This window comes from Pongo abelii, chromosome 10 (assembly GCF_028885655.2).
Source record: "Pongo abelii isolate AG06213 chromosome 10, NHGRI_mPonAbe1-v2.0_pri, whole genome shotgun sequence".
NCBI lineage: Eukaryota > Metazoa > Chordata > Mammalia > Primates > Hominidae > Pongo > Pongo abelii.
In genome coordinates, this window is record NC_071995.2 from 12,327,842 (window position 1) to 12,347,712 (window position 19,871).

The following is a 19,871-nucleotide window of genomic DNA, read 5'->3' on the forward strand; positions in this document are numbered from 1 at the left end:
TTATACAGCATATTTTTGTTTGCACTTTCATTGTGAATGCTAATTGTTTTTACTTAAAGATTCTGCCTTGAGTAGATTCAATAATTCAAACTGGACATGAACATGTGACTTTTTGAGATGGAATCGCTCTCTCGCCCAGGCTTGAATGCAGTGGATTGATCTCTGCTCACTACAACCTCCACCTCCCAGGTTCAAGCAGTTCTCTTGCCTCAGCCCTCCCAAATAGTGGGGATTACAGGTGCGCTCCACCATGCCCGGCTGATTTTTGTATTTTTAGTAGAGACGGGGTTTTGCCATGTTGGCCAGGCTGGTCTTGATCCCCTGACCTCAAGTGATCCGCCAGCCCTGGGCGTTCAAAGTGCTGGGATTACAGGCATGAGCTACTGAGCCAGGCCATGTTTGAATTTTTACAAGACTAATTTAATTTCACATTTCATAGGTAACACATAGACTTAGCCACATTTTTCATATTGGTGCCTCCATGGTAGATAAGACATTGAAACTATAATGCAACTAAGATCAAATTTTTTAAATGTCAGAAGAACTTTAATAAATAAATTTGCTCATCCTTTTTTGATGGACCCTAATTATGATCAGTTTTTAGCCATGATTGTATCTGCCGCTAGATTGTATTATTTTCTCATTTAACATAGCTTCATGGTACTAGGAATGGAAGGAGGAAAGGGGGATGAACTTCTCAAGACTGCTTTGTAAGTCTGTTTCTTTCTTTGATTCCCATACCTCAAGGAACTGAGAGCAAACTTTGAGCCTGAGTATAAAGTTTGTTTTCCTGGAAATGTCACCAGGCCGTAAACTCAGAAACAGATTGCCCCCAAAAAATTCCCTAAAGGGCTCTTTACTTTTCTCTTATGTTACCTTTTTTTCCTGTGGCATACTGTCTCATAATATGAACTTCATATAGTGGCCTCCCAAACTTTACTGTTTAGCTTTTTTTTTCTTCCCAAGAGGAGTTTAAGTACACTATGGAAATATGCATAAAGATGAAATCCTGACTTTTCTAAACACTGTGTTATAAAATTAATTGACAATTAATTCAACAGATGTGTATTGCCACATGGATAGAGGGTAAAGGTGGTCATTTGTCACTGACTTTGACAACTGAGAAAAAAGTGATTCAAGGGAGTTGGCCCTGCATGTAAGAAATTTCAGGAACAATGCAGTCAATTAATTTTACTTAAGATGAATGTAAACATCATGTGTACATCTAGTTCTTTCAATAAATACAAAATAATTGTAAATGATAAAGTGGGTTTTTTTTCCTTAGCGGCAGATAAATCAGTGCCTCTAACAATCCGCCTCTGCCTTGTGGCATTTTTTGAAATGTTACTAATTTGACAGACTAAATGAGCATCTAATGTTATTTAGCTTTTAAAACATATTATTTGTGGTTTTTTCCTTTAATATTTTGCTTAGAAAGTCTTTCTCTACTCTAAGATCAAATAAATATTCAGTTAAATAGATGGAATATTACCTGTTTCATTTTTACATTCAGGCCTTACGATTTTATTAGAGAAACTTCCACACATATTCAGAAGTAATGAGAACAGTATGATGAATTATATGTACTCATCACTCAGCTTCAACAGTGATCACTACGTGACTAATCTTGTTTTATCTGTATCCTTACATCCTTCTCACCCTTCCCCTTCCCTATTATTTTGAAGTATAAGTCACTCATAATTTCAGCTATAAATACTTCAGGTTGTGTTTTTAACAGACTTAAAAACCAAGCAAGCAAAATGTCATTATCACACCTAATAAAGCTAACGGTCATGTTTTCATATTATCTAATTAATACCTAGAGTTCAAATAAAATGCCTAGTATTTTGGGGGCTGAGGATACAACCCATAAAAGTAAAGCCTCGGTGTTTTAATACCCAAGAGCCAATATTCTAATGTGAGGAAACAGACAAAATATAAGTAAAATACGAACAAGATAATTTCTGCTAACAATCAGTGCTCGGAAAGAAATGAGTAGGTGACAGAGAGAGTGATGCAGGCCCAGGGGGATCCTATTCCAGGTCGGTGGTCAGGGAAGGCCTAGGAGGTGGCATGAGTGTGAGGACCAGGTGAAGGGCAGGAGCTGGCCCAGGGGACAGTGTCCCAAGTGGAGGGATTTGCCACTGCATGAAGAGCTTGGTGGGCCTGCAGAGTGTCATCTAGCTAGGCACCTTTTTCCCTATTAATGCTGGCTTTAGTTATAGTCATTTGTAATGTGTAGCTTTTCACTGTCTTAACTTTTCAACAGGGTAAATAGGACCATCCAGAGTACACCAGTATTGAGCTTTGTGATACCTTTTGGTCGATTTGTTGATCAGTTGTGCTTCATTGTCCCTGAACATTTCAGAAAAAAAAAAAAAAAAAAAAAAGAAATGGAAAATTCAGGCTACTTAAATCACGCCTTTGAAACCTAGAAACCCTTAGGGGCACAGACCCTTCGTGTGTAATAACAGAGCTCTATTTTCTGCTGGGAAGTTCCCTATTGAGATTTGGGACACTTCCTAATTTTTTCTGGGTAAAATAGAAGTGACAACTTTTTTTCTTATGACTTTTTAATACTTCTTCTTCTCTGAGTAAAAACCAAGAAGTGGGAAGCAAATGTATAAAAACCAGCAATACACACACATGTGTGTGTGTATTTTCATGTACATATGAATGTGTACGTGGGTGATAGGAAGAAGAGAGGATGCATAGAGAAGATGATCTCGATCAAGTTTGATGTAAATGTAATAGCAAATTAGAGTACATTCTTGCCTTAATCTTTTCTGTAATAAAGATAAAATGGGGCATTATGTTCATATGATTGAACAAAAGTGGATGATTTCAACCTTTTTCTTCTCAGCCATTAAAAAAAGAATTTGAAAGAAACAGTCTTTGCATACATATACAGAGAGTTTGTCAGCCTTTCTTCAAACACAGCCAGCCACAGTCAGACTAAACATTCGAAGACATTAAATTTAGTCCACAGTGGAAGTATTTGTTGATTCACATATTTTCTTTTTACAAGAAAATCTTCAGGGTTAGTGTTCACCCCTGAATTGGACACAAAGTAAAATTCCATTGTGTTATAAGACAGCTTAAAATATCTTTGATTTAATCCAGAAAATTCTGTCACTCTTACTCCTGAAAAAGGTGCTGGTATTTTAGGCTTACCAGTCAGCTACATTAAAAGCTGTGGATAGTTTTGCAGTTTATGAAATAATTACTCTTCCTCATTTGTCTTCTTGATTTGCCTGACATCAATGCTCTTGTGTTCACCAGGGACTAATGACTGTATTTTTCTTCCCAGTGGGTAGGATAGGATACCAGTAGGTGGGATAGAGAGTTTATGGTAGATTCAGTTTGTCTTTATTTACTCAAGCACTCTTCCCAGGGCATGGAGCTGTCAAAGGTGAAGTAGGAAATTACTGTTTACATCTGTCAGGAATTCACTGTTCTGCCTTTTATGAGCTTTCATGCCCTTTAGAGACCATTTTGCACACCTTGATTGTCAGAAAAGGGTCTGGGATGTTTTTGGAGTGGTACAGAGATGCATACGGCAACTTAGACTGTCATGACTTTTTTTTGAGATGCAGTCTCGCTCTGTTGCCTAGGCTAGAGTGCAGTGGCATGATCTTGGCTCACTGCAACCTCTGCCTCCCAGGTTCAAGTCATTCTCCTGCCTCAGCCTCCCGAATATATGGGACTACAGGCATGTGCCACCACACCTGGCTAATTTTTGTATTTTTAGTAGAGATGGGGTTTCACCATGTTGGCCAGGCTGGTCTCGAACCCCTGACCTCAAGTGATTGGCCTCCCACAGTGCTGGTACTAACAGGCGTGAGCCACCGCGCCTGGCCCTGCTGTGACTTTCAATGCTCTGTTGTAGTTTTTTCTTAAAATTTAAGTTTGCTTGGCAATACGTTTTTTTTTCTTTCTTTCCTATTTTAGACAGAGTCTAACTCTCACCCAGGCTGGAATGCAGTGACTGCAAAATCTCAGCTTACTACAATCTCTGCCTTCCAGGTTCAAGTGATTCTCCTGAGTATCTGGGACTACAGGCGCACGCCACTGCACCCAGCTGATTTTTGTATTTTTAATAGAGACGGGGTTTCACCGTGTTGGTGAGGCTGGTCTCAAAACTCCTGACCTCAAATGATCTGCTCGCCTTGGCTTTCCAAAGTGGTGGGATTTAAAGGTATGAGTCACCGCCCCCCCACCCCCCCCACCCCACCTTTTTTCTTTCTTTTCTTTCTTTTTTTTTTTTTCCCAGCTCACTGCAACCTCCGGCTCCTCCCTCCCCACGGTCCCCACCGGGTTCAAATGATTCTCCTGCCTCAGCCTCCCAAGTAGCTGGGATTATAGGCACATGCCACCACGCCCGGCTAATTTTTGTATTTTTAGTAAAGACGAGGTTTCACCATGTTGGCCAGGCTGGTCTCAAAACTCCTGACTTCAGATGATCCACCCGCGTCGGCCTCCCAAAGTGCCGACATTACAGGCGTGACCCGCACCGAGCGCCACCCCCCCTTTTTTTCTTAATAAGAAAATGAGTAGACACATCCCTGGGTGCCCATCACTCATTTAGTCAAGATTGCTGAGTATGAGAAATCAGTAAATTAAGTTAATATGAAGAACTTAAAACACAGTTCTAGCCAAAGTAATGCTTAATAAGTACAGTATTGTGCAATTATTGCTAAATAGCATACATTTATTGTGTTCCTCCATTTAAGACACTTTCAAGCATTGTAGGGAAAGAAAAGCACATAAGCTGTAGTCTTTAGCTTTAACGGACTTGTAGCCTAGTTGAGAGAAGCCATATGTGTAAGATGACGAGTAATAGCACAAAGCAGTGTGTGATCAGTGCCAAATGCAAATATGTACTAAAGGGGTTTAAAGCACAGAGAAAGTTTGCTGTGAACTGGAATAATGATAACAATGGTAGCAACAGCAGCCAGCATTTACTGAGTGCTTCCCGTGTGCTAAGTACTGATCAAGTCTCTTACAGGTATTAGCTCATTTAATCTTTATGTCAGCCATATGAGAAAGATGTTTCTATTAGTTTCTGAGCGAGGTTAGCTAACAGGCCCAGGGTCCCACACCAGGGAAATGTGGAGTCTGGGCTGCCTGTTAGAGTCTCGGCTGCCTGACTCCAGAGCCCCAATCTTAGCCACATCAGGGTGGTCTAGGAGAACCGGATCGAAGTAGGTACCTTACGGGCAAAGGAAGCCGACCACCTCATGGAAGAGTCTGGTGTATACAGGAAAAGAGTGAAAGATACAATGTTGAGGCGTGATTAAAGGGCCTTTAGTCCCCGTTATAGGCACTTTGACCTGATCCAGAAAGCAGTGGGAGAACCAGCGAATGAACTTAGCAAGAGGAATGTTGGGTGCATTGCAGGGCAGCCACTATGGCTCAAGTTGGGGCTTTCTGATGCTTTCTGCTTCAGTCTCGTGGCTGTCTAGTGGTTTGATTTTCCATTAGCCCTTTCTCCCTTGGCCTTAAGGGATGAATATCTACAAAATCTTAGCTATCAGGTAAAACTTCACTGTCCCACTGGTGATGAGCTGGGCTTCCCAGCGGTTCATACGAGGCCTGCGTCCTGCTGTGTAACCTGCCTCAAGACTGCAAAAGGCAGAGTTAGGTGTCTCTCCCCGTCAGGGCCCTCTTTATGCTTCTCTGGATTTGGTGCCAAAGAATCCACAGTTTAGGGCAACCGTAGAAACCCCAGGAGGAGTGTAGTAGTGTGTGGAGACCCTACTAAGATAACCATAGCCTTAGCTGTTCCTTGAGGTCTGGCTCTGGGTCCCAGGGGCTGCTTAGAAGGATCCTTAGTGATCCCCTGGTCAAGACATCATATGTTTAGAGAGCAAGGTTAGAGGAGTTACCACAGTTTTCTTCTACATGCTGATTAATCTAGGATTTAAATACAGGCTCCAAAATAAAGTGTAACTGGTGGTAGCTCAAAGAAGCAAACGAAGCTTCATATTAAATGACATGGGCTTCTGAAAATGTGGGAAGGACTAGGAACACAGGCTACTTACTGCATCTATAACTCTCTTTAGACAAAGAAAATATGTGATTAGGAAACGTTTTGGCAAGATCTCACCAAGATTATTTACTGCAAAGGAGGCCCAGGACTCAGCCTGGCAGGGAAAATGGGGCAGGGGGCGGGGGTGTTTGCTGAGAGTATGGAAGAGCATTTTAAAGTATGGAAGTAGACTGAAGCCCTGTGCTGGGGCTGGGGACAGGGAGTACTGTAATACAGTTTTATGCTGTTAGGGGATCCCTGCGAAACCTAGAGTAAGTAGAGGAAGGAGTCTCCTTGAAATTAGGAATAGTAAGGTCAGGGTCCAGATGGAGGTGGGGAGGAGTGGGGCTCAGACCTGACCTCTGCTTCTCTAGGCATGGTTTGAATATTTAAAGACTCAGCACAATACATTTGCTGTTTTATTTTATTTCATTTCATTTCATTTTAAACCATGGCTAACTCTTCTCCAGTCTTCGCCAGGAGAAAAAACTTGATTGTCATCCTGGCACAAAAATGTCCACAGTTAGGCTAACAGGCAAGCTTCCGTGAGCAGATCAAATTTGCTATTCTGGTTCCAACATTTAACTCCCTAGCTTTTTTTAAGAGAAAAAATAAGCTGGCATCAACTGAAATTTCAGGTTAGGGGCTTGGTTTGAGGATGTTTGGAGAAGCGAGAGCTCTCTGCCATGTCTTTTGTGGACATTGGATGTGTTTCCGCGTTCTGGTTGGCCACATTTCCCCCTGGGGCAGATTCTTCAGAATCATTTGTCTCCTACTGGGAGTCTTTTTCCCTCCCCCCACCCCCCACCCCCCTTTGTCTTTTTCTCTGACATCTGCCGCACACTCTCTCTAGGGCATACGGTCCAGACCCTCCTGGGAGAGCTTCATCTGCTTAGTATAACTTCTAGCAGAAGATAGAACTGATGGATTTTCGTGCGCAAATACAGATTCACAAGGGTGTTCTTGCCAAAAGCTCCACGTACTCGGTGTCACAAGCATGGATTTATGATGCAGTTTGAAAATGGTCAGAATATTCAGAGATGAGATTAATGCCAGCCCATGAGTGCTTTGTGGTGCTGAGGTAACTGAAGTGCATCTGGTGGTGTCCAGAGCTCAAGTCCCCCCTGCAGATGCTGGGAAGAAAGAGGTGGCTTGCAGACTGAGAAGGGGCGTAGGGATGCACTGTTCTTGCCTCCTTCCGCTTGATAATTTAGATAGAGGATGGCAGGTGTAAATCAGTTTGTGGTAGATGCAGTGTGAGCTGTCCTTTCTCCCCCTTCCTCACGTCCTTACAAGACACCTGTCTGCTTTGTATGTATCCTAGCTCTTTGGGAGGCTGAGGCAGGCAGACCACTTGAGGTGCAGTTTGAGACCAGCCTGGCCAACATGGTGAAACCCCATCTCTACTAAAAATATGAAAATTAGCTGGGTGTGGTGGCGGGCGCCGGTAGTCCCAGCTACTCGGGAGGCTGAGCCAGGAGAATCACTTGAACCTGGGAGGCAGAGGTTGCAGTGAGCCAAGATTGTGCCACTGCACTCCAGCCTGGGCGAAAGAGTGAGACTCTGTCTCTAAATAAATAAATAAATAAAATGATATAAAATAAATAGTGTAATAAGCAACTATGTAGTCACTTCAGGCTGCTATAACAAAACACATGAACTGAGTGGCTTATAAACAACAGAGATTTGTTTCTTTCCATCTGGAGGCTGGTAGTCTGAGGTCAGGGTGCCCAAATGGTCAAATTCTGGTGAGGGCCCTCTCCTGGGTTTCAGGCTGCTGACTTCTCATTGTGTCCTCACATGGCAGAAGGGCGGGGAGCTCTCTAAGGCCTCTTTTATACGGACCTAAATCCCATCCATGAGGGCTCTACCCTCATGACTTAAACACCTTCTAGAGGCCCCATCTCTAAATACCATCACATTGAGGGTTAGGATTTCAACTTACGAATTCTGGGGTAACACGAACCTTGTCTGTAGCAGTGACCATAAACCCATCCCCCCAAACAAATCTAAGACCTGGAGCATAACCTGTGTCTGAGCAGATTGCCATCCTTCTCACACCTCCTCTCCCTTCTTTTCTCTACCCAAGGTAACTATTGTCTGAACCCTGTATGCATCTATCTTTCCTTTTCTGTATACTTTATTTCACTTACATATGGTTGTAAAATGGAGCACATAAAAACATAAGACATATACACATAAAAAGTATGTAGCTATATAGATATGTATTTGTTATCACCTTTCAACTTTATAAAAAGGATATCAGACCATATATAATCTTTTGGGACTTACTTTTTTACTTAACGTCTTGACTGCCAGCATTCATCTGTATTGCTATGCATCACAGTAGTTAATTTGCCTTGTCTGCTGTATGATGTTCCATCGTGACCCGATTATACACAGTTTATTCATTCACTCTCTCATTGATGGGCGTTGAAGTTGGTGCTAGGATCTTGGCAATTGCAAACAGGTTTGCCATAAATATATTCATGTATATATAATCAGTTGTCCACGTGCAAAACAGAGTCCTTTGTGTTCGTGACTCCATTATTTTGAAACCAGCAGTAGTACTGCACACTGGGAGAATGTTTGTGGGAAGCACAATAAAGGTGAGTCCTCAGTACTTTGTATTTCAGTTTGGTGTGAAGAAGTAGCATGTAGACTTCATAGGAGACAAGACATTTCTATGGTTTGAGTATTTGTCTCCTCCAAAATTCATGTTGAAACTTAATGCTTTAATCCCCAGTATGGCAGTATTGAGACATGGGGCCTTTAAGAGGTGGTTGGGTCATGAGGGTTCTGCCCTCATGAATAGATTACTCCATTCATGCGTTAATGGATTAATGGATTAATGGGTTATTATGGGAATGGGACTGGTGGCTTTATAAGAAGAGGAAGAGAGACCTGAGATAGCATGCTCTGCCCCTTACCTTGTGTTACCCTGCACTGTCCTGGAACTCTGCTGACTCCCTCCTAGCGTGAAAGCCCTCTCCAGATGGGGCCCCTTGACCTTGGACTCCCTAGCCTCCATAACTGTAAGAAATAAATTTCATTTCTTTGTAAATTACCTAGTTTTAGGGATTTGGTTATAAGCAACAGAAGACAGACTACATATCTTATTTTAATTTTGTTCCTCCCACTAACTTCCCAGCCCCACAGTGCTTGGAGCAACTGTTTCTTCAGTCATGACTTCAGTACAGTTAATGCCTGTTGACTTCATCTTTTGTTAAATTCTTTGCAGGTGAAGCTATGTTCCTTATAAGATCAGTCTTTTTTTGTTCCTCTGTGTGTCTAATCAGGTCAATTCTTTGCATTATTTTATTTAGCATCATCTAAAAGGAACTAGGCAGGCACTGTCTTAATAAAGCCTGGTTCTTGCAGTTGAAGAACTTGCTATCTAGTTGGGAGAGGCAGTATGCAAACTAAGATTTAGAATGCGTTATGAGGCCAGGTTCGGTGGTTCACACCTATAATCGCAGCACTGGGATGCTGAGGCGGGTGGATTGCCTGAGCCCAGGAGTTCAAGACCAGCCTGGGCAACGTGACGAAACCATCTCTACAAAAAATTAGCCAGGCATGGTGGCACATGCCTGTGGTCCTAGCTACCCGGGAGGCTAAGGTGGGAGAATCACCTGAGCCCAGGAGGTTGAGGCTGCAGTGAGCTGTGATTGTACCACTGCACTCTAGCCTGGGCAACAGGATGAGACCCTGTTTCAAGAATCGTAATAATAATAAATTTAAAAATAAAATAGAATGCATTATTATATGTCCCTTAGAACTTAGGTCTTAGAGAGAGAGTGCTTACCTCTCCTTGGGAGAGAAGACTTATGATGGTGGGAGAGAGTGTTGCATCTGTCAGATAAATTAGGGAAGGCACATGGGGCGGACGATTTCAGAGAAGTTAGAGGCATGGGAGAACATTTGCCATGCAGGCCATGGCAAGTGGTTGGCTTTGACTGTAACGTGCAGTGTATGCAGTTCATGGAGGCAGATGAGGGAAATCATGCTGTGCTTGTGTTTTTGTGAGTCTCTTCAGTTTTGGGGTTTGTAGACAGGTCATGTTCACTTACTCCTAACCTCTCTCCCATAATAGTCATCTGGGTCTGTGCTACTTAGCGTCATCCTCTCACTCTTTCCCTTGGTGGCATATCCAGTTGGCTAGGAGGACAGGCCTGACCTTGTGCCCGGAGTAGGGAGAAGATCCTGATCCCCTCTGGTCCTTGTCAGGCTGTTGGCTTGGATGGTAGAGTTCACCCAAGTTTGGACTCAGGAACGGCCTGTGGTCATGGAGTAGTTTTTTTCTGTCCAGGGTCTGGACCAAGATAATTCCATCACAGGGGTAGCAGCAGTATGTGCTGGGGCAGTTCTGTTACCCAATTCTGGTGTCCTTCAGTGCTTTCCCTGCACTATCTCTGTCCCCAGCTGCTTCCATCCATTTGCTTTCTAGTGATGAAGCACTGGGGGAAGCTGCAGGGATGGCTGCTGCACCCACATCCATTCCTGCCCATCTGTTCTCAGAGACTCTATGGCTAACAGAGGGAGTGATGATTTCAGGGAAGAGTACCAGAGAGGGCCAGTGGATAGCAAGAGTCTCTCTTCTTGGAGAAAACAGCTGGTCCTCTGTGACCAATTCTCCCTCAAACTAGAGAGATTATATGGCCACTGCATACACAAGCACACATGCTTGCGAAGATAGGATGGAGTTGTACCAAATAAAAAGTTTATTGAAAGGGATGGTGGTAGAGAAACACCGTATCATGCCGTGGTATAACAGGGTATTATATATTGGATGGCTTTTTGGAAATCATTTTAGGCCAACCTTATTAGAGATCTAATTTATTTGTATTCTTGTAGCTACCTAGCACAGTGGTAAGAACACAGAGCAACATTTGGTAAACCTTGGTTTGAACTCTACCCCTGCTGCTTCTGACCTCTGTGAGTCTGCATATTATTTAACTCCCGAGGCTCAGTGTCCTCGGTTGAAAAATGGGCCACTAATTTAGTATAAGGGCTATGTAAGATGTAATGCACATGACATATTTTATAATAGCTTCTTATGGAATTATCTGAATTGGGGACCCATCTGTTGCTTTTATAAAAAGTTCCCCCCTTAAGACAAGTCAGTCCAATTGCCATGTTTAAACCAAATGTACTGTCTTCTGTAATGCTCAGTATATTTTTCATGTCATTGAGTGCAGAGACTAGGTGGGAAGATAATCATATACAGACCGAATGGGCACCACTCTGCCTAAACATGGCTCTCACTTTCAAAACAGTACTTTAAAATATCTCCTCCCTATTAAAGTTTTCCAGTGAAGACTCTTTTTCCACCTGGTTATTGTCTCTGTGTTTGTTACAGCCTTCTCTCTGCTTTCAGATATTCAACTCTGCAAAGTCGTAATCATTTATCCACATGTACTTTTGTGTGTGTTCGTCCCATCTCTCTTTAGAAGACATGTTCCTGCTGGTGCTTGGAATAAGATGTTCTTTTCCCTCCCCGTGGAGATGCTATTTTTCCTCTCTTTAAGGAGCTAGGAGAGAATTTGGTTCAACATGTCTTATGTATCAGTTTAGCACTGTGCTTTTCTTCCCTTAGATTGACATGTGATTTAAAAAAACAAAATTTGGAACCGGTCATGTAAAGGTGGTGTATGTCACTTAGTATAGGTCATCTCTGTACCCTTTGTATACTGAATTTTGGTGTGACCTGTCAAAGGATACCGAAGACAGGCCCATGCGAAACATTTAATTTCTGGCATTTTCGTGCAAGTGAGATTCATCTGATGTGAACTGAAGGTATGTTATCCTTCCTTTTAATGATACCAAATCTGACCCAAATTCATATGACCCCTTAGAAAATTACTGTGATAGGAACAGATTCTAATGAATTGAAATAGAGATTTCTCTACCTCACGTAATTAGGATTTGAGAGTTAAATAAGAAAGTCAGGGATAGGGACAGGGATAGAATGGCATGGAGAAAGTTGGAGCCAGGAACACTGAGGAGAAGAAGGGAGTGACAGCAGCAAGGACCATTGCTGTTAGGAAGGGAATTCTTTCATCAGACACTGGAATTCTCCTGCCAGGCACTGGAGTTTGCCCTAGCTTCTCTCTGCTTTTACTGGATCCTGGGTCCTCCAGTTGAAGTGAGTTGTATTACAGTCCCTTCCAGTTTTGCACTTCAGGGAAGTGAAATGGAGCAAATCCTAATGGCGCAGGCTGGAGGGAGAAGGACTAGTTTCTTTAATGTGACTCAACACCTGGCAAGGCTGTCTTTTTCTCACCCGGGTTTCATCTGTTAGTTCTGCAACATGCAGAGTCAGATTTTGAGGAGTTTCCAGCTCTCGCCTTCATGGCTGTCCTTGTGTTTGTGTTTGTGTTCTCCAGGCGCCTCCTTCTCATCACTCTTTCTCCAGTGCTGGAGACCCAGGGGTGTGCATCCTGGAGGATCGTGAGGAACCTCAGCTGCTCCCCTCGTCCTCTGACCGGGCGGTGGGCTCAGGGAGCTTTGGAGTCTCATGTGGTTAGCAGCGCTTAGCATGTTCAGTTGGCTTTTTCCATATCACCAGTGACATCTTTCTTCTTCCTAATCATCAACTCATGGAATATTAGAATTATCAAGACTCTTGCAGTTCCTGTGGTCTAATTCCTCCATTTTAGAGATGAGGACCCCTAAGACCTGGGGAGGGGAGATGATAGGTGTCGGGAAAAAAAGAATCTTTTTCCTCTAAATAAGATTAGCAAAATGATAAATTAACAGGAGAAAAATAGAGAGTTTATTAACACATGCAGCACACATCACACGGGAGAAACCTCAGTGATGAGTAACTCAAAGTTTCAAGGGTTTTTATTTCTTTTTTCTGTATAGCACTTGTCAGTCTCTGATATTGATTTTTACTTGGTTCTTAATATTTGTCTCCTTCCACTAGTACGTACACTCCATGGGAACAGTGATTTTCATCTATTTGTCACTGCTTTATTTCCGGCACATAGAGCTGTGCCTAGAGTGGTAGGTAGATAATTGTTAAAACAATGAATACATGAACTTTGGGCAAGTAAATTAACCATTCTGTACTCAGTTTTCTTGTGAGTAAAATAGGGATTAAAATAGTGCCTACTTCATGGAGTTGCAATAAAAACTAAGGGAGTTAATCCATCTAAAGTACCAATAACCCACCTGGCCCATAGTAAATGCTCAATAAATAGATTCCCAGCCGGGCGCAGTGGCTCACACCTGTAATCCCAGCATTTGAGAAGCCAAGGCAAGAGGATCACTTGAGTCAGGAGTTCGATACCAGCCTGGGCAATGTGGTGAAACCCCATCTCAACTAAAAATACAAAAATTAGCTGGGTATGGTAGCAGGGGCCTGTAAACCCAGCTATTCAGGAGGCTGAGGCAGAAGAATTGCTTGAACCCGGGAGATGGAGGTTGCAGTGAGCTGAGATCATGCCACTGCACTTTAGCCTGGGCAACAGAGTAAGACTCTGTCTCAAAAAAATAATAATAAAAATAAATAAGTTCCCTATTATTATAATTATTAAATATTGTATTTCTTCACTAGAATGCAAACTCCTTGAGGGCAGAGACTATTTCTTACATCATCTTTTTATTTCTAGTAGCAATTTGGCTGACACATGATTGATATTCAGTGTTTGTTGAACAGATAGATAAGTTATAGAAAAATTGTAGGTAATACTTCCGTAAATAATTGTTAAATTTAAATGAATAGATTTCCTTCCTGTCTTTTTCCCTAAGCTGCAATCAGTGAATCTACATGGATTACATGGATTATGATTACACTGTGCCTTAACTCATCACTTAGGCAGTGGAGTTGATAATTTATTTTGTTGCCATGACTTGGCTGAAATTTCTTGGGGACTGATAGCAATGGCAGACACTTGATGGGTCGTGAATGTCACCACAGTCTGTAAGCTACACAGGAGCCACCTGAGAACTCCTCCATTCGTGGTTGTAACTTCACAGAAATGCTTGCCAGTCAGAGGAGATACTTAGCAGAGGCTGCAGGCATCTGAACAGACAGATGCAGGAAAAGATGAAAGGGAAGGTTAAGGGAGAAACATACTCCTCATCTCTGTTCTCAAGAAACGGCTTAAAGGTTGTAAAAGGATTCTGCTTTTAAGCTTGAGTCACTCATTTGACTTCTGTGGGCCTTGCAATTTCTCTGGTAAAATTAGAGAATATGACCAAGATTATCTCCAAGGACCTGTCTTACTGTTTAAATTTCCTAATTCTGTAAAAAATGCTTAAGAAGGCCTCAGACTGATTAAGAATTTAGGGGTGTAAGTTTAAGTGGGGATACTGATAAAAGGGCAGGGGATGTTACTGTAAGAGCAATGGAAAAGTGTCTGAGTAGCGTAGCATATCCATTTGTGAGAGGAGTAATTAATTAGAAAATGAAGGCAGAATCCACATCTTCACAAAAGTTTCCCATCTCCTGATTTGGATGAGTATATTTAATGTGAACTAAGTTGCATGTGGGCTGTCTAATCTGGGCATCTGACTTGTGAACCCTTCCCATAACTAAGCCCCGAGAGATTTCCAATCATGCCCATAAGGTAATGCAATTTGGCAAGAGGATTTGGACTTGACGAAATCTCTTGTCCTATTTGGCATCCAGAAAAGGCTGACTTGCCTAATTTGAAAATAAATTGAAAACAAAAAAGTTAAAAACAAAACCTCTGGTTGTTCCTTGTTTGATGAAATACCATAGAAAACTATTAATCTTTTTCCATACCCCATTACTATGGAGAATACGTTTTTACCATTGACTCTTCTAAGTATCTGTCCTTAGTTTCCTGTCCTTCCCTGCCACAGGTTCCAGGAAGGCTAAATCACTACAGCATGGTATTAAATCATAGAAATACATGTGTATTTTGTACCACGTGGGTCTGCTTGCATTCCTAATGTCTGCATTAGTATTAGTTTTCTATTGCTGCATAACAAACTGCCACAAATTTAGTGGTTTAAAACAAATTCATTTCTTATCTCAGTTTCTTTGGGTCAAGAATCTGGACACAGTTTACCTGGGTCATCTGCAAAGGGTCTCAGAAGGCTGTAATTAATGTGTTAGCCAGGGCTGTGGTCTGATCTGAGGCTGACTGAGGAAGAACCCACTTTCGTTAGCAGAATTTAGTACCTTGTGGTTGTAGGACAAAGGATTTTAGTTTCTTATTAGCTGTTGGTTGGAGGCTTCCCTCTGTTCCTTACCATGTGGGCCTCCCAACCTGGACACCCACAACATGGCAGCGTGCTCCTTCAACACTAGCAAGGGAGTTTAATGTTTTCCTGTAGCTCATATTTCTTTATAGATGTGACCTCAATTTTTCCCCTAATACCTTTGTAAGATAGAAGTAGGGAGAACCAAGATAGATCCAAAAAGGCTGAATGAAATGCCTAAGATTGAGCTGGTGGTTGCATTGAACAATATAAATTGATTAATAACAATTTATTAATTGTGCCAGGCACTGTGCTAAGAGCTTCATGTCAGTACATTCTTGTTTAGTTCTTAGCACAGCCCTCTGAGTTAGGTATTACTACTACTAAACTATTTAACAGGTAGGGAAGTTGGGGATTAGAGAGGTTATGTAACCTGCCTAAGGTTCACAGACAGAAAGTGCACAGCCCAGATTTGAACACAGGCAGATTCCAGAACCCACTATCATCGCACTCTGAAGATCTCTCCATTAGAGCACGATGCTGCCATGTTCAGGATTCTTCCTATCTTTTGTTAAATACTTAAGTTCCTGCAATATTGCAAAGGGATGATTGTAATAGGTTGCCCCTTTCAAAGTGCTTTAATAAAACGAAAGGACAACATTCTTTCCTTTCTGCTTGAGCCAGGCTTTCTCATTTTTCTGAAGACATCTAGGATAAATGGAAGGAAACCAGAATTTAGTGGGGTTTGCATGTATTGATAACAGTTTTGCTGAATACACATCCAAGAGCTAAAACATGCAAACTCTTCAAAGTTGGTAGAATACAGCTTGCTCATTTTAATTAATTTAAAATGTTCATTTTAATTAAGCATTACCCATTTTATTATTCCATAAAACACGAATCATCTGGAAAAGGCAGCATAGGTCTATTTTTCCAGCCTATAAAACTGTATGTAGATGGATCTTGATGAGGGAGGTACAAGATTTAATTAGAAACTGAAATTTTAGAGTAAAAAAATGCAGGGGTGTGTGTGTTTCTTCTATATTTGTGGAAACCCAGAGAGCTATCCTGCAGGATACTTGAAAATATATATAAATACAGAGGAGAAATAAAGTGCGGAGAAGGTTTGTTGATTATTGAGCTTTTTCATGGCTGATAGAATGGAGCAGCTGTAGGATGGAGGTAAAGAGAATAGGAAAATGCTCTTCTGGGTCACACCCAGCCCCACATCCCAAAATGTTGTGGCCACCCTCTGTGTTATGTAAAATGTAGGAAGGTCCTCCCAGCTGGAGGACCTTCAAGTATACTGTGTTCCCCCTCCTCATTCACTAGGGAGGATGCAAGGGTGCAAATGGGACAAGGTCATGCATTTGACTTCCTTCATTAAACTGTTAGGAATTTGCCTTCCCTGAGCTCTTGTTGGAAAAATGTCTTGAACTTACTGTTGTCGTTTCTCCTACTGCGTTTGTATTTCTTTTTATAAAAACCTTAGTCCAAGTCAGCCCAGTGCTGTAGTTATTTGTGTATCTGTGTCATTCTCCCTAGGATGCCCTGGGCCATTTTTAATCAACTTTGATCCCCTTTCAGTGCCTTGCATGAGGCCTGGAACGTTGGAGGTACACACTGTATATTGACTGAATTGAGTGAAAGGTATTTGAATATACAGTTGACTCTTGAGCTACATGGGGGTTAGGTTGCTGACCCCTCAAGCAGGAAAAATATCTGTGTATAACTTTTTAAAAAATAAATTTGGGGGTACAAGCGCAGTTTCATTACATGGATATATTGTGTAGTGGTGAAGTCTGGGCTTTTAGTGTAGCCTTCACCCTAGTAGTGAACATTGTACCCAATAGGTAGTTTTTCAACCTTAACCTGCCTCCTATCTTTTGGAGTCTCCAATATATGTTATTTCCCTCTGTATGTTCCTGTATACCCATTCTTTAGCTCCTACTTATAAGTGAGAACATGCAGTATCTTACTTTCTGTTTCTGAGTTATGTATATAACTTCTGAGTCCCCAGAAACATAACTACTAATAGCCTACTGCTGACTAGAAGCTTTACCGATAACGTAAATGGTTAATGAACACATATTTTGTTTGTTATATGTATTATCTACTATATTCTTATAGTACAGTAAGCTAAAGAAAAGACAATGCTATTAAGAAAATCATAGAGAGGAGAAAATATATTTACTGTTCGTTAAGTGGAAGTGGAGCATCATAAAGGTCTTCCTCTTCATCATCTTCATGTTGAGTAGGCTGAAGAGGGCTTGGTCTTGCTGTCTCAGGGTGGCAGAGGTGGAAGATACAGAGGAGGTGGGAGGAAAGGCAGGCCACTCAGTGTAAATTTATTGAAAAAAATTCACATATAAGTGGACACACGCAGCTCAAACATGCTGTTCGAGGGTCCACTGTATTTCATCTGTTTGTTTCCTACTGTGGAAGACAGGGCTTCCAGGCTTTAGTTCTAAAACTTCCATTGTAAGGCCTTGAGGAGGATCCTCTCATTCCAGTAATCTGAGAGTTGGTAAACACATTCAAAGCCACTGTCCTTTATGTCCCTATGTTTTTTTTGTTTTGTTTTGTTTTTTACTTTTTTTGCCATTTCTTTTTTCTTTTGCACTTTAAAAATTGTGGTAATATATACATAATATAAAATTTGCCCTTTTAACCATTTTAAGTATACAATTCAGTAGCATTAGGTACATTCACATTGTTGTGCAACCATCAGCACTCTCCAGAACTTTTACATCTTCCCCAGCTGAAACTCTGTCCCCAACAAATGCTGGCATGCCCTTCTCCCCTCCCCCAGCCCCTGGTAATCAGGGGTCTTCTTCCTGTTTGTGAATTTTGACTACTCCAGGTCTCTCCATAAGTGGAATCTCATTTGACCTTTTATGACTGGCTTATTTCACTTAGCATGATGTTAAAAAGTTTATCCATGTTGTAGCATGTGTCAGAATTTCATTCCTTTTTGGCAGCCATTGTCTTAAGACTCAAGAGTTTAAGTGTTTTTAGTCTTTGTAGCCAGAGGTAGATTTTTCTTCCAGCTCTGTGCTTGGGCATTTCCCAAAGCGAAACTTCCAAAGGCACATCCTGTCTTCCTGAGTAGTATTCTTTGAGGGAGCTGAGTAGCAAAACCGAGGCTATTAATGTTCGCTTAACAACTGAGCAGCTACTGTGTATCAGGGGCTCTGCCTGTGACCAGGGAGTACACAGTCTTGTAGAAGAGAAAACCGGGTACTCAGCTAACTGTGGTACCATGTGCCAGGTGCCAAAGGAGGAACAGAGGGCCCTGCGTGATCTGCTCAGGACTGTGAGGGAGAGGTAAGAAGAGTTCAAAGGAGAGGTCATATTTCAAACAGACCTTGAAGCTGTTCAAGGCAGAGAAGAAAGGGCTGGTGTTCCACGAATGGCCTGAGCTAAGGCAAGTGGAAACACGAGGTTTGTTGGAAGAATAGCAAGGACAGCCTGATGTTTATAGAAAGTGGAGAGAGTGTGGGGAATGACATTAGGGCGTATAGGAATGCCATGCTAAGGATTGGGGGACAGGTAACTTGGAGGCCTCATGCAGTTAGAGTGACCCCGTTCGATCTGTGGGTTGACAGGGGGGTGTGAATGGATTGGAATGGGACAGACCACTGTGTGAGGCAAGTGGGAAGGGAGCGTGGTTGCAGCATTTTAGGCCAGAGATGATGAGGGCCTGAAGCAAGGCAGTGAGAGATAAGAATTTGTTCATGGTCAGGTGCATCGGGCCTGTTGACAGCAGAGTTTGTTGGACTGCTCCCACCTATTGCTTTTTGTGCTCTGAAGTTTTTATAATTTCAATTCCAGTTTAGAGGTCTGTTTTTAGAACATTTCTCTAACCTTCTTATACCCATAGTGGCAAGAATGAATTGATTTGTACAAGATAGCTGGACAGGTTCCTACCTTCAGGCTTTCTACCCAATTGGGCACTTGGAAGGATAGTTTTTCAGTCTTCATGTGCTAAGTGATTGTATGTAATATACAATAGCTGGAGTCTAACTGTAATTCAAACAGGGTAGCCAAGCTCCAGTAGAAGTATCCACCCAACCCCGCCCCCATGGCCCTTCCCCACTGCCTGTAATCTCTTGGTAACAAAAGAAATCAAACAAAAATTTCGTGCAAGGGTATAAACATACTTTGGGTCATCAGAACCTACCTAGTGGTCCATAGAACCTTGGCGCTTCATGAAGGGCTTTGATAGTGAGCTTACCAGGAAGACATAGTCGTTGTTCATATGCAGTTTCTATTCTGAACTGTAAAATGTGAGAGATTACTTTGGAAAATTAGGAAAAAAAAATGAATGTAATCAGGATCCTTAAAAGGTTACATTTATCATGCCTGTAATCCCAACAATTTCGGAGGCTGAGCCAGGTAGATAGCTTGAGCCCAGGAGTTCAAGACCAGCCTGGGCAACATGGCAAAACCCTGTCGATACAAAAAATACAAAAATTAGCTGGGCGTGGTGGCACATGCCTGTAGTCCCAGCTACCTGAAAGGCTGAGGTGGGAGGATGACCTGAGTCCGGAGAGGTTGAGGCTGCAGTGAGTCAAGATCGTGCCACTGCACCCCAGCCTGGGCGACAGAGTGAGACCTCCTCTGGAAGAAAACAAAGAAGTGACGTTTATAGGAGAGTCCC

General features: G+C 42.1%; 1 protein-coding gene across 6 annotated transcripts in view; it reads left to right on the forward strand.

Annotated features, from left to right (window-relative positions):
* ETV6 (ETS variant transcription factor 6) overlaps positions 1-19,871 on the forward strand; it is a 285,690-nt gene that overhangs the window by 73,496 nt on the left and 192,323 nt on the right. The window contains exon 1 of one of the 6 annotated variants that reach the window (XM_063712035.1): positions 4,044-4,198. The exons of the other annotated variants lie outside the window; for them this stretch is intronic. The gene's annotated coding sequence lies outside the window, so the exon portion shown is untranslated. Of the gene's footprint in view, positions 1-4,043; positions 4,199-19,871 lie in introns of those variants that run through there. 6 annotated transcript variants of the gene reach the window in all.